Consider the following 16,910-nt stretch of genomic DNA (forward strand, 5'->3'; position numbering starts at 1 on the left):
GTTTTTTTATTCCCCTTTTGAATGCCTTTGAAATGGAAATTTTAATAATGTCTCTCTCCTCAGGCTGAAGCATCTAATTTCTTTAGACATTCCCACATTCATATTTTGTATGCTTTAGTTTTGAAGTATATTAATAATCTACTAATTTGACATTTTTTTATCTTGAATTTAATATACTTAAGATTCACTTATACATCCAACTTTTCATCAAAATCCAAAATTTCATTTTATAAAATCTATATAAGAAAATATAGATTTTTTTAAATTCTAATTATAATTGATCCACTATGTTATGTTTAGGTCCACACAAATTTTCTTTTCAAGTCCGCACGAGTAATTTTTATAAATAATTATATTGTTGTCTGAAACAAATCTATTTACTCGCAGTCGTAGTAGCAGTTAATACTTTTTTCTATTATTCGTAGTATGTTCTGTATATATTTTTTTGTATGTATATTTGAGCCTCAATAGCTCAACAGTAAGAGCGGTCGAACTCATCACCGAGGGGTAGTGGTTCGATCCCCGCCCGTTGGTCTATTGTCGTACCCACTCTTAGAGTCTTTCCCGACTAGTTGGAAAAAGATATGGTAATTGTTTTTATAACACAAAATTAAAAAAATGAATTATTTTTTGATATTTCCATGTACCTACTTACGAAATATAAGCAGTATATTTCCACGCAGACGAAATCGCAAACTTATGCTAGTCACAATAACAACAGAAAATTAGGTATTTTTCTCTGTACGCTCTTATTTTTATCGTAATTTTTCTTCATTCGTAATTCATAACATCTAACATTGTTATATTCTTAATAAGCTATGGTTAGGTACAGTTTTAATTCCATTTTGAGTATATTTCTTATGATGTGGGTCTCATTAAAAAGTTCTTATTCGAGTAAATCTCATGTCAAGGGATTTTCTGTTACGTTGTAATTACTCTGTACCGCGAAATCGCTTCCCGGGAAACATTGCCTCATTTGAAGCAAACGAGCTAACCGAACTTGTTACAAACCAAAAAAAGAATTTCGTGGTTCACGTGCCATACCCTCTTGATCATGATCATCATGGTTCTTAGCGTTTCTTCAGTTGATTTTAAATATTACTTTTTATTATTCGAATCATTATGTTAGTACAAGAGCAGGGTTAACATTATCATTATCAGCTTCTGTTGATGGCCTCCGTGGTGCAGTGGTATTTACAAGACAGAGGCCCTGGGTTTGATCTAGTTTTGGTCCAGGTCTGGTACGGCTGGCAAAGACATATCGCCAAGCGATTTAGTGGTCCGGTACGATGTCGTGTATAAACCAAAACGGGTGTGAATTTTCATCCTATTCCTTGTTGGAATAGTTAGCCTGCTTCCATCTTAGATTGCATCATCACTCACTATCAGTTGTGATTGTAGTCAAGAGCTAACTTGTAGAGAATAAAAAAAACCGTCTACTACAGCTCTCACTTTATAAATAAATGAATAAATATACTGTTGAAGCCGTGATAGCCCAGTGGATATGACCTCTGCCTCCGATTCCGGAGGGTGTGGGTTCAAATTCGGTCCAGGGCATGAACCTCCAACTTTTCTGTTGTGTGCATTTTAAGAAATTAAATATTACGTGCCTCAAACGTTAAAGGAAAACATCTTGAGGAAACTTGCATACCAGACAATTTTCTCAATTCTCGGCGTGTATAAAGTCTGCCAATCCGCATTGGGCCAGCGTGGTGGACTATTGGTCTAACCCCTCTCATTCTGAGAGAAGACTCGAGTTCAGCGGTGAGCCGAATATGGGTTGATAACGATGACTTTTGGAAATAAGTAGTCTGAAAAGGGTATGACGTCACTCGACTATTGTCGGAATCATTCGGCCGGCTTGTGCTGACGCTAGGTGGCGCTAGTTGTTTCAGTTGGGAATAGTGAGTAGGGGCAAACTGGCGGGAGTAGCTTGTGATAACCCAAACACTGGAAAACACCTTTTCTCATTACACAAACATTTTCCAGTTGTGGGAATCGAACCCACGACCATGGATGCAGAAAGCAGGGTCACTACCCACTGTGTCACGAGGCTGTCTGAAGCCGCCCGTTAGATGGAGTTTAGATCCACTACGCGACTCTAATGCATGTTACAAACATTTTTATGAAGTAATAAGTCTATAACTGTGTCATAAAAAACTCTACTTCTGAAATGTAAGTAGGTACATAATGGGGTTAATATAATTGAATGAGTTTACACTTTTCACGTGGACGAAGTAGCGGGCATTTGCTATTCTATTATATTTTCATTATATTTTTTCTTATATATATATATTAATCTATACTTATATTATAAAGCTAAACAGTTTGTTTGTTTGTTTGTTTGATTGAACGCGCTAATCTCAGGAACTACTGGTCCGATTTGAAAAATTCTTTCTGTGTTAGATAGCCCATTTATCGGGGAAGGCTATAGGTTATATATTATCCCCGTACTCTTACAGTAACGGAAACCACGCGGGTGAAACCGCGCGGTGTCAGCTAGTTCTATTATATATTTGACATTTCAAATCAATGATTTACAATGATAGGACTAGGTACAATATAATGTCGTTGAAAAGGATATTGAAAAAATTATAACCAACAACAATCGCATATTTTGGAAACACATATTTTCTTGAGGAAAATTGAAAATGATTAAAATAAACACTCGAACGAAAACAAACCCAATATTGGAATACAAATTATTTAAAAATATTTTTGTTTAAATTTACATCAATATACCATCGAATATGAAAAGCTCACCGCTTGACGCTTGACGAGCCATTTTTTGTTTTACAAGACACATGCTCGATACTCGATCGAAAATATAATTTGTACATTTTTTCTTTCGAATAAATGCCCGATCAGATAAATTTCAGTCAAAGTGTCAATAACGGTTTCAACTCACTGACTCAGAAATCCCTTTCCGGTATCATTGCAAAATTGATCTTTATTTCTGTCCATTGATGTAGAAATTAAGCTTTAATTTTCGTGTTGTTAAGCAACACGGAATTTTCCATTCGAGCATATGGATCGAAAGCCTGCGAGGACCTGACTTACCTCAATTTAGGAGAGATAGAGTTGGTTAACTATGGTCCTAATCCTCTATTCATTATTCGTCATTATCGAAAGAGGGTAACTACGGTAGCCAGTACTGGAGTTTAGATCGTGAAGGCATTTTTTTGACTACAATCTCACATGATGATGCAATCTAAAATGGAAGCGGGCTAACTTGTTAAGAGTAGGATGAAAATCCCTTTCGGTTTCTACACGACATCGTGCCGGAACGCTAAATCTCTTGGCGGTACATCTTTGCCGGTAGAGTGGTAACTAGCGACGACCGAAGCTTCCCACCCCATCAGCCAAAAACCTTTACAAGGTAGATACATGTTTCAAGGGTTCTGTCATGTCATAGATTTGTGAAATCATCTCTACAGTCGTCAGACCATCAGCTTAGTGCCAACCCTTCGCTACAGACTCTTAGAGTTTCCTTAAAAAAATCTTTAATGGTATTTTTCGATGGGTCACCGCAAGTACCGTAATAGTTAGCGAAATACTAAGATTAAGTAATAATTGAATGTTATTTAAGTTTAGATTAAAGTTAAATTACTAATTATTCACATAAGTAGGCTAGATTGTAATCCTATGAAGTACCAAATTGGTATTTTACAACAGAAAAAAAAGCTAAGCGGCTATTTATATATATATTATAGAGGACATGATCCTGAATTAACTGAAATTAATTTATAAATATTACATTCAAGTAATATTATTTAACTAAAATTTGATTAGGGTTTTACTTACTATGCGTTAAACAATAAGACCTAGAATTTACGATTAACGCTGATATAATTTACAGGGCATGTTTGCCACACGACCCGAGGGAAATTATATTAAGATGAAGGTCATGTCCATCGGGAGCTCAGTATTAAAACAGTATTAATATTATCTTAGTAAGAACTTAGGAAAATTTTCCGCCGTCCATATGTTTTATTCATCGCCTTACGCTTTTCAAACATTACGTAATATTTTAATACATTTTGTAAATTAAATTAATTTACACAACAAAGTTTTTGTCATTAAGCAGGATTTTCTTTATATAGGTATTTTGTTCATATAATTGTTAATCTACTAAAGGCGCTACTATTATTATAAATATCTACTAATATAATAATAATAATAATAATAAAGGTTTTTTAAAAATCCTAAATCCTTGGCGTTTAGTTCTAGTTGATCTTTGAACTTAATGTTATTAAGTTTTATTAGTATTTTCTTTACTTACAATTTTTTTTCTTTTACTTTTTAAAAGAACATAGGTTTAAATTGTTAGCTAAAAATTACATTCTTTTTTGAATATTATTAATTTAGAGTATCTTAATTCCCTTATTATTAATTTAGAATTGAATATACAATTTTTTTCTAATAATAAGGTTGCCTGTCAAATATAGCTGTTGAGCGATAAGGCCCCCTTTATATCTGAACTCTTTATTTTATTTATTTATTTTTATGAATTTATAAATAAAGAGAAAAATTATAAATAAATTAAGGTATTACTGTATCTTTTTACTCACACGATTACAGCTAAAAGCTATAGGTAAGTACTTGCACAGGTAAAATAATTTGCATAAGCATTTTCCAGCTTTATAGCTTGCGTCACGGCATCTTTAACGACGGAGAAGGTATTTTGCGACGCCTTTAATGCTGCAATTAGTGCCTCGGGTGTTAAAAGTGTTTTTACTAAATAAAGCGAAATACTTTGTTGCAATACATTATTTCGGAGTTTTATTTCTTTCTTTTATAATAACGTAAGAAATGCATTATGACGATTAAATAGTTAATAATAGTTCTCTAAAATAAATAAAAAAATCTAGGCTTTTGTTTTATTTATTGTTTGACCATAAATGTGACCAATTCTTCTTTCTCTTCCAACTATGCCTAAAGCCTGTTGTACAGAAATGTTCATACCCACATGCAGGCAGCATTTGAGCGAATAATATGTCAATATCAATATCAAAGCCATTATTACTTCATAACAATAATAATTGTTAAGAATAGAATAATTCTAGGTATAATTTTAATAAGTGATTCTTTAAATTTATTAACCCATAAACATAACTAGATAATATAGGTCAATTAGACATAATAGTCTCTCATTTAATTTAATATGTAATAACGTATAAAGTTAAAAAACCTTACAAGGTTTTTGAAGCTTCTCAAAACACACACCAATTCAAAGATTACCTGCCTTCTGTTGCCCGTCTTTGATCATTTTCTCATCATCATCTTTTTTTTTATTTTTTTTGGATGCTTCGTGTTGGTCGAAGCTTTTCACAATAAGACTTTACCCATTGATTGAAATGACTATCGGAATAATAATGATGATCCAACATCTCACATAATTATAACAAAAAGTTATAGTAGAACCCGAACGAACGAAGACGTACCGCCAAGCGATTTAGCGTTCCGGTACGATGCCGTGTAGAAACCGAAAGGGGTGTGGATTTTCATCCTCCTCCTAACAAGTTAGCCCGCTTCCATCTTAGACTGCTGCACTTACCATCAGGTGAGATTGTAGTCAAGGGCTAACTTGTAAAGAATAAAAAAAAAAAGAACTGTAGAGAATTCAATTTCCTACAAAAATGTCTTAAAATTAATGTTTATGAGTTCTGTAAGTATGTTGCCCACTCGAGCGTTGCAACTTCGCGGCATATGTTTAGGAGTTAACATCCCGAAAACTTCAATTTATGCTGAGATTATGGTGAAACGAAAAAAAAATTATAATTTTCCGGAAAACGCACTGTTGGTCAACCCTCCACTAAGTGGACCGAGGACATCCGGCTGGTTGGAGGGAGCCGCTGGATGCTGGCGGCTCGTCAGCGTCGTATTTGGAAATCCATGCAAGAGGCCTATGTCCATGAGTGGACGTTCATCGGCTGTTAACGATGATGATGAACGTTGTGGAGTTTGCTATGGGCTCTTCTCGGACCAAGGCGCTTTTGGAACCCTCGTAACTTTAATTGTAATTTTTCCTCTATTATTACCACCATTAGATTAAATTGAATTTTGAATTTTTTGAATTTTGATAATGATAAGTTTCCAATGGTCAATGTAGTTTTCAATGGCGATAATCTCGTGAGCAACGTTTAAGTATTAGATTACTTTTTCCTTTTCAGCTTTTACTTATTTATTACAGTTAGATAAAATAACATTAATATAAAAATTTTGATTACCATTACAATGTGCGTAACCGTGAACGATGATGGCACAAGCGGGTTAAGGCTGTATAAGCCCAATTATTTTTTTAACAAAAGCTGTTTTATATTCGAATCAGGAGGCCTACTTAAATTTGCATGACGTTGTTCAACAAAAACACCATTTGTTTTTGTACACCCTGAGGGAATTAACACTTTAGATTATATCTAGGTAGGTACATATAATACTGCCTATTGCCTGTATCTTTGTCTGCTGGAAAAAATCGTAATGCACGCCATTGACGATCAATTATTCTCACGTTTCTGCAGCACTCACGACTATAACTGATCGTGTATTGGTCACTGCGTGCATGACGGCTCGACTTATGATGACGAGAATGATTGACCGTCAATGGCGTGCATAATGACAAATCGTTTCTAACTTTCTGTAGTTTTTAATAATGACCCCAAATTCTTTGTGAGGCAAAAAGTAGAAAAGAACTAACACTCAATTCAATCACCGAACACAAACCTATAAATCATTCTTCTATACTTGTAATATATCTAGCAGGAAGCAGTTGTAGAAAACGCGTATCTGTACCTACAGTAATATCAAAAGAGTTAAAATACTATATAATTGGATATTATTATTTACATTTATGTACAAAATTATTCTTGAAGGATTTACTCGTATATTAATTATAATTCTTGCCACCATTCCACGTGGGCATGATTTGTATAGTTATTAGGATAAGTTAGCTTAAGTTCCATATTGTATTCATTATAATTATTAATGTAAAATATGACATTTGCCTTTGATTCGGAGGGCGTATGTTCGAATGCGGTCGTGCATCTCTAATTTTTCAGTGTTTATTTTAATAAATTGAATATCACGTGCCTCAAACGGTGAAGGAAACACATCGTGAGGTAATCTGCACACCTCAGAATTTTCTTGATTCTGTTTGAAGTTTGCCAATTTGATTTAGGCCAGCTTGGTGGACTATTAGCTTAATCCTTATCATTCTTAGAGGAGACTCTTACTCAACTGTGAGTCGAATATGGATTGTAAATGATGACGATGTAAAAACTCATGTGTGAAGTATGTTTTAGCTTAGATATTTTACGAGACTATATTTAGGTGTAGATCAAAAGTGCAAAAAAGTAATTTTGAGAAGTACAGAGTTTTAGGCCGACAAAATACCATGCATAATATGAGAGTAATATTATTAGAGTAATATATACTTTTTTAATACACGACTCTTGTTCAATATTGTACCAAAAACATGATTCGAATAATGTTTTATTCATTTCCTCTTCATGGGGATATTTGAAGATTTTTTTATTCTGTTAAGAGTAACAATTTCTATTTTTTTTATGTTGATTCCCTCCTTTGAGATTTGTCGTTGTTATTTGTTACATTGAAAGGCCTATACTGTTTATATTATGTTCTACTTAACTCAAATGTTTCTTAACAACTCTTAATACATAATCTTAAAAGCGTAAGAGGGTGTTTCGACAATTGATTCACATTAATAATAAACGATCTCTTTACCAAATAATACAGAAAAAACAAAACTCCCATTGCTTATGCGAATTTCCCCCCTCGTTAATAGATTCGGCTAATCTTACAAAATCCCCTTACTTATTCAGTCGATGAGGAAGAAAAAAGCCGAGAAAAACTTCGTCCCTGAGTTGAATGTTTGATTAGGGTAAATTAAATTATTGGAGATTGGGAGTAATTACCTACGCGGTAAATGAATTACTTGAGCGTTGATTTATATTTTTTTTTCCCTAGTAATTACAAAATCAGGTAAAAAAACCCTTTGAAAGTCTTTTTTTACACAGATCTTCTATTTGGAGAAAAGACGTTAATAATATTAATAATTACCGCGGGCGATGGAGAAAGCTTTAACCGGAGTTTTTTTGATACAACTTGTTGTGTTATGTCAAGCATACTGACTTCCACAACTCTACAGACCGATAGCCTGCAAGCCAGACCTACCTCATACCAGAATACCACTTTATAGGAAGACTTAAAGTTTGCCAACCATATTTAATCTCGTAGGTAGGTATTACGGTAACCAAGTATAAAGTTTTGACTGTCGTGGCTTTGGAAGTTTAATTGTCTAAGTATAAAATGTAGTATTTTGATATTTTAAGGATGTGAAAACCCTGTTAATGACTTACGCTTCAGGGTGAAACTGGCGTAAAGGCGGAATTATATTTGTCTGACGTGTCGTGTCGTGACACATCAGAACAGAATGGGTATCATACATTTTGTATAGCAACGTTTACAACTTATGTGTTGTGACATGTCGTGATGGCTTCTGATGTGTCGCATACAAAATGTATGATACCGATTCTGTTCTGATGCGTCACGACACGACACGTCAGACAAATATAATTCTGCCTTTAAAGGATTTTCTCTCGGATAGGGGTGACGTTGTTGCTTGTATCGTTAGGTTTGTATGGGCGTTCAAACAAAATTACTAATATCTTTGTTATTTGTGCGTTTATGTTTATAGTTCATTTATTGAAAAAGTCACATTTAACGTAAGGAAGCTAAAACTGTATGAATTTTCATCTAATGACGATAAAAAAATTAATAGATTTTGAAATTTTATAATCTTATTTATTTTGCAAATATCCAGACAATCATTGCTTTTTATGTATAAATTAGTTAACATTGACCTTATTTACCCGAATGTATCATAAAAATCAATATATTCAGACCTAGTCATCATCCCCATTGTCAAATTCATAAAAATTAAACGGTTATAAAACAAAACCTGAAAATTGGTCACAAAACAAACGCCTACCAGTTTTAACCCCGAATAACAACAAAAATACCCACTGATTAGCAGGTATTAACTGGAGTGCCCAGCGGAACAAAGGCCTTGATTTTAACAGCGTAAATGGATTACTGGGCTGATACCCGTACCCGTTTCGATTGTCAGCTTAATCACAGCCTGTATTGTGGTAAATGCACAAACGTTGTATCGGTTCACTTAGACGCCCACCCTTAACACAACTCTCTCATTTGCTGAAAAATAACCAAGGACTGTACAATCTACCTCATAGATATTTAAAGGGGCTCGAACTTTTTTGTATGGAAACTTTTTTGTATGAGCTGCTGCCCCTTGGATTTTTTTTGTGGTCACGCGATGACGGCCTCCGTGGCGCAGTGGTATGCGCGGTGGATTTACAAAACAGAGGTCCTGGGTTCGATCGCCGGCTGGGCAGATTGAGATTTTCTTACTTGGTTCAGGTCTGGCTGGTGGGAGGCTTCGGCCGTGGCTAGTTACCCTACCGGCAAAGACGTACCGCCAAACAATTTAGCGTTCCGGTACTACGCCGTGTAGAAACCGAAAAGGGGTGTGGATTTTCATCCTCCTCCTAACAAGTTAGCCCGCTTCCATCTTAGACTGCATCATCACTTACCATCAGGTGAGATTGTAGTCAAGAGCTAACTTGGAAAGAATAATAAAAAAAAAATGTAAATGGTCTATGTATTAGAGGACACTTATACAAACAAAAAATGTCAAGTATGATACCCCAAAGTGTCACGATAACGTAAATTTGGAAGCAAAGGTCAACATAATAAGTAAAATTACACTATAGGTATATTGTATACTCTACATATCTCCAAGCCGTGTCAGCCCAGTGGATATGACCTCTGCCTCTGATTCCGGAGGATGCGGGTTCGAATCCGGTCCGGGGCATGTGTGTCCAACTTTTCAGTTGTGTGCATTTTAAGAAATTAAATATCACGTATTTCAATCGGTGAAGGAAAAACATCGTGAGGAAACCTGCATACCAGAGAATTATCTTAATTATCTGCGTGTGTGAAGTCTGCCAATCCGCATTGGGCCAGCTTGGTGGACTATCGACCTAACCCCTCTCATTCTGAGAGGAGACTCGAGCTCAGCAGTGAGCCCGAATATAGGTTGATGACATATCTCCAAAACGTGCCACTTTTAAATCTCCTAATCTATTCTTGTCTGAGACGCATACTCCTGCATTAGACCTGATATAGACAGATGATGACGAAGTGGATATTTCAAATTACGCTAATGTTAAAACAAAAATTAAGTCATTCTTTGTACCAATCACAAGTTCCTGTGTATCGTATAATAATTAATTAATATTTTCCGACTGTAACTCAGCAGTTTGGTACAAGCAGCTCAACAATTACACCATTAATTAATATAATTGTACGAGTATCCAATATCAGTTTCAACACGATACTTGACCACAACATGGTATCGAATCAGCGCGTACGTGTCATTTTCGCTATTTCTTTATTATTGCTATGTATAATGTACACAGTTTGCGTATTTTGCATGTTTTTTTTTTTTTTTTTATTTACATGTTAGCCCTTGACTACAATCTCACCTGATGGTAAGTGATGATGCAGTCTAAAGATGGAAGCGGGCTAACTTGTTAGGAGGAGGATGAAAATCCACACCCCTTTCGGTTTCTACACGACATCGTACCGGAACGCTAATTCGAAGAAACGAGATTTCGTATTTGACCCGTATGCACCAATGCGTTTTCGCAATATTTTCTAAAACTATTGATACCTACTATTTTCATGGGGTATTTCATTATTTTCATGCATATTTTTAAGATTTTGGTATGGTAATTGGTAGGTCTTTAATACTTATTATTTCGTAAATAAAGGGAATATTCAGTTACATTGTAAAATATATTCGCGCATTATAGAAATATGAAAATAATCTAAACAATCTATAACAGAATTTACGTTCAAAAACCTTACGACAAACTTAAGTATCATATTAATAATACATCAATAATTTACGTTACGTATTCCTACGTTCGTTACTTATACACCTTCTACTCGTATTACATTATAGTATACTAGCGGACGCCTGCGACTTCGTCCGCGTGGAATTTAATTTTTCACAAATCCCTCGGGAACCATGGATTTTTCAGGGATAAAAAGTAGTCTATGTATTAATCCAGGCTATAATATATCTTAAAACCAAATTTCAGCTAATTCGGTTCAGTAGTTGAGGCGTGAAAGAGTAACAAATGTTCATATCATTAAAATCATCAGTTTTCGCAAATCTTAGGAAACCATGGATTTTTCGGGATAAAAAGTAGCCTATGTGTTAATTCAGAGTAAAAACTATTTCCATTTCAAATTACAGCCAAATCGCTTCAGTAGTAGCGGCCTTAATGAGTAACAAACATCCAAACATCCATACAAACTTTCGCGTTTATAATATTTGTATGATAGTTTAGGATATACGACAAATTAACAAAGTTATCGTTTGGCTTTCCTTTTATTTATTTTAAAGTTTACGAATCTTTCTTTAAAGCATATTCTATTAAAAAAAATAATTTTATAGATATTTTTAAAGTAGTATTAACGAACGAGTATATTGAATCGAAGTCATGTCTTGAATATACCTATTTGAAAATCAGCATTGTCTTCAAAGATTTGTGTCCAGTATTCCGGCATGAAGTAATGAAGTCTGACGACAATGTCAATCCATCACGCAGGTCTATTACGGGATAATAGTGGATGGAAATACGAGATGGAAGTCAAATGTCCTGTCAGGCTCACTGGGATGCCTAACACTATACAGTTCGCGCGGCGAGAGTTTGGCTTTGACCGTTATTGCGCAGAAATCAGAAATTGGGTATCAACGGGCATTAGCGGGGTGCGGGGCGGGTGCGCGGTGCTCTGATTGGCGCTCCAGTCGTTACCTGCCTCTCGCACCGAAACGACGTACCGCGCACTCCTGTTGTACAATCACGTTCACAAATGAATTGCTATTTTCGTTAATTGTTGTCGATTGTTATTATTTGTTGAGTTTGTTTGTTTAAGTTTTTTTGTTAAATATTAATATTACCCCCTTTTGGTGTTGCAGATTATCCAGGGACACACTGTATTTAATAATTATTTTAAGTTTTCTTTTGTTCTTATGTACCAATTTTACATGTATCTTGGAATAAATAATTTTATTAAAAACAATTATTTAGAATTTTCATTGCTGTCTCTGTATAAACATTTTAAATATGTAAAATAACTATCAATAGTTTTAATAAATGAAGAAGTTTATCTACTTCGTATTATTTTCTAGCATTATTACTATACATGAATTTTGACCCACTCAAATATCCAACCTGGTACATAAAAAAGGAAAAGTATTGTGTGCGTGACAGTACCCATGCGCAGTAATCCCCTCCATCCGAAGGTCAAAGCCAAACTCTCGCCGCGCGAACTGTACCACTACTACTCCATGCTACAATTCTGCTAAATCCTAGAATACGTTTGCGACTATGTTCTCTATAATCAAAAAAAAATAGACAGAAATTAAAACTTTTTTTTTCAAAAATAACACATTCATAACAATATGCATTTACTGTAGCAAAAATCTACTATATTGACAATATAAACAGATAATTCAATTTTATCTATTTGTGTAGAAGTTTCTGAATTATAAATTCGTATAGAGAGCGGACTGTGAAAAAATATCGAACCAAAAAAATTTCCACTGTGTCGTCGCATGGAATTTTTTAGATGAGAGGTAAATACACCGCTGATATTAGGTATGTTTTTATTAGGCATTACACGAATAATAACATTCTGAAGCAAAGCAAAACACAGGTGTACAAAAGAACAAAGTTAAGCTAATCTTAAAAGATTAATTCAAAAGGCCAACATGAAAAATCGTTTGGCCTAAGCTGTTTCATACAAAGTAAAGTACTTTCTATCGGACCAGTGTCGTGTTAAGAAAGCCCTCATTTGATTTTATTATACAAAATGAATGGGAGTGGATTTGCATTGAATCGGTGGTCACGCACGTCCAAGGGTTACCCTTTCATTGTTCGACGTCGCCTTTAGCGTTTCTTGTATGTAGTTCAACTACTTCGCCTCTAAGTGCTTAAGCAGATTAGCTATTCTTTTGTATTGCTTTAATATTAGAAACTGAACGAAATTTTTGCAATGTGTGTCCATAAAGTGCGACCAACGATCCTCAATGGTTCTCACAGATTTGAATAACGAATATAAGTTGGGAGGAGAGGAGTTCTTCAAAAATTGTTACTAACCAGCTGTTTTCTTTACTGTTGCTTAATTAATAGTTATACAATTTAATAGTAGTAGTAGTACTAGTTGATGGAATCTTTTAAAATCAGCCTTCAGAAGCGGTCACCATTCGACAATAATTACAAAAATATATGTAAAAAAACTTAATTACATTACTGGGCTTTAGTTAAAATACTATGGTATTCGTGAAAGTGTGGCGTCATAGTAGTGATTTAATGACATAGGGTCATCATCATCATCGTCATATCAGCCGATGGATAGATGCCGTTTGGAAGTCCCTACATCAACTGCATCCAGCGAATCCCTGCGACTCGCTTGATGGGGGGTCAACCAACACTGTGCTTTCTAGTGCGGGATCGCCATTCCAGTATTTTGCGACCCCAACGTCCATCGACTCTTCGAACTATGCGCCCCGCCCATTGCCACTTCAGCTTCGCAACTCGTTGAGCCATGTCGGAGACTTTGGCTCTTCTGCGGATCTACTCATTTCTGATTCGATCACGCACATATTTCTAGAATATCTCGTTTCATCGCCTACTGTGTGACTATGAGCCGTCTTATGAGGCCCATAGTTAGCCACCAAGTATCGAAACCATAGGTCAACAGTACTGGTAACACGCGCTATTCGAAGACTTTGTCTTCAGGCACTGAGAAATTTCGGGTATTGGATATGCATGAAAATTATTAGAATATATTTTCAACAACCATACAACCAGACTTTCTTGACTTTTCCCACCAAGTCGCTAAGTCACAGATCGTGTTTTAGGTTGAGTAATAGACAGATCACAAGAAAAACTTCTAGAGTTATTAAAAGCATTCATAACTCTTAATAAACACAATAGCAAAATCTGTCAATCTCATGCATACTTATCCTCCCGTACTATTTACACACTCTCAGGGTTTCCCTTGTGAAAATCTCTTACATGTGATCATAAATCGCTTCGCTTGACATATTAATAGCGTAAAGGGAGCGGTTAAGGTTTTTGAATGTAAGATTTACACGAAGCTTTACTAGAGATATACCTAAGTGCCTACTCCAGTATACGCCTAATTATTATGGCTTCGTACGTACGAATGTTTTCAGCGTTGTTTCTGAGATTCTTTGTCAAGGGTCATTAAGCTCCGCACTTGCAGAATGACATGCGTCTAAAGTACACACACTCTTGTTCCAAGTTGTTTTGTCTACTTCACGTTAATGTAGATACAATGATAGCTAGAATTTTGCAAAGTTATTCATCATCGTCAGTCTAATAGGAATCTTACACGTGTGATTAAGATTTCTTATTTGAAATAATAAATTTTGACTGGTGGGAGGCTGGTTAAATATCACGTGCCTCAAACGGGCAACGAAAAAGTATGTGAAGAAAACTGCATACAATGAGAATTTTCCCAATTGTCTACGTGTGTGAATTCGCATTGGGGCGGAGTGGTTGACTAAGGCCTAATCCCTCTCATTCCGAGAAGATACTCGAGCTCGAGCCGAATATGGGTTGCTGATGATGATGATGACTATAGGGATAGGCGTTTGCTTTATAGGCAAAATAAGACAAAATATTAATTTGTACAAACGAAAAGGAGATTTAAACCCACGTCTTACTAGACACGGGCATAAGTTAGTTATTTCTGCATATCGTCTCCAAAGAGTTAAAAAATCTTTTGTAGGTTTGGGTGTACTCTTCTATAATAAGATCCCCAAGACTGTGATGGACCTGCCAATGCATAGCTTTAAGCAATGTGTTAAAAAACATCTACTTAGTCGAGGGTACTACAACATTGATGAGTTCCTTAATGATAAAGATGCTTGGAGGTCGTTGGATCAGCATCCACCTTCACACAGAAAGTAAATCTATAAAAAATGTAAACAGTAATTGTTATTAATTGTAAATTATAATACTGTATGACTTTTTCAAAAGAGCAACTGTTGAGTTTCTTGCCGGTATCTTCTCAGCAGAACCTGCCTTCCGAACCGGTGGTAGAATCTTTACAAATAGTCAACTGACGTGTCAAAAGTGCTTGTAAACTGAGCCTACTTGAAATAAATGATTTTTGATTTTGATTTGATTTTAGGCGTGCTGCCAATCTTGAGGTTTAGTAGTCCTTTAATTAATTGTTCATTTTGTAACGATCAAATGATTATCACTACACTTGATAGTGATATCACTATAATTGATAGTGATGTTAATAAACGAAACCGACAGCTGGTGTACTTTCCAAGACACTGGGGTGTGTTACACCACAAACTTCCCAACTCCTAGTTGGTTTTAAAAATTCTTGTAAGACAGAAAATCTCAATACTTCATAACCAGAATTCGACACCATGACCTCATAGCCCGAAGACAAAAAGGCTAATCACCAGTGGCGTGCACAAGTTTTTAGCTGGGGTATGCACAATAGGTACAAAAAGGGAAATAATTTACTATACAGGAGGTAATGAGTCCTCAGGGATAGGCAGGGCGATTTCGCATCTATGAAGTCTTTTAATACTTACTACCACTAAAACAAAACTACAAAAGCCACTAATCACTGAACTAATGAGGCTGTTGTTTTACTCATACTGTACTTTATCTCTGCAAAGTTATTAAGCTGATTTTACTCATGAAGTTATCTTTGTATTACTCTAAGTTGAACGCAACGTTTGTATGATGTTGTTAACCAACTACTTTGGTACATCTTAGTTAGTTTCCGCCCGCGAATATTTGCGTGGAAATTACTTTTCTCATGGAAAATTTCTTGAACATTTCCCTCGTTTTAATATTCCAGACTTTGTTTTACTGGTAACGATATTATGAATCGAAATCTTTTGATGTCAAGAGTTTAGACATCTTCAAAAGACAGGTGACTAACGGACGACCGCCATTTATTTATCATGGATTTTTTGGTATAAAAAAGAAACACGAAATCCCATAACAAAATAGTCTTCTATACGTGTACTATTATAAAGTTATAAAGAAAAAAGATTTTATTTGCGAATCTGCGATCTTTTTTTATATTGCTACTTTATTCTTTCTGTATTTAGTAAGTTTTCCTTTCTAAATAAATAATTAAATTTGTGTATGTATCGAATTTACTCAAAAACTACTGAACAGATTTGAAAAATTCTTTCAGCAATAGAAAGTTACATTGTCAAGGAGTAGCATAGGCTATATTTTATCCCCGTATTTCCAATGAAACCGCAAGACTTTCTTTAGAACCAGTAAAGGCAGCAGTCAGTTACGTATATTCGTATACGTATTATTTTATTTTGGACTAGCGGACGCCCACGACTTCATCCGCGTGGAGTTCAGTATTTCACAAATTTTGCAGGAACCATGGATTTTTATTTTTTGAAAAGTATCCTATGTATTAATAGAGTAAAAACTATTATCATTTCAAATTTCAGCTAAATCGCTGCAAAATTGACAAAGTTTGATACAATGATTCATCCCCTATTTTATCCCCTTGGGGGTAAAATTGATCGAAATCCTTTCTAAGCGGATGCCTACGTCATAACATCTACCTGCACGCGATATTTTAGTCCCGATTCGTCCAGTGGTTTGGACTGTGCGTTGATAGATCACTATGTCAGTCAGTCACCTTTGAGTTTTATATATATAGATGATGCAAAAAATGTTTCTTCTACCCAAAACGTGAACTACTAT

Source organism: Bicyclus anynana, chromosome 7, assembly GCF_947172395.1.
Source record: "Bicyclus anynana chromosome 7, ilBicAnyn1.1, whole genome shotgun sequence".
NCBI classification, from domain to species: domain Eukaryota; kingdom Metazoa; phylum Arthropoda; class Insecta; order Lepidoptera; family Nymphalidae; genus Bicyclus; species Bicyclus anynana.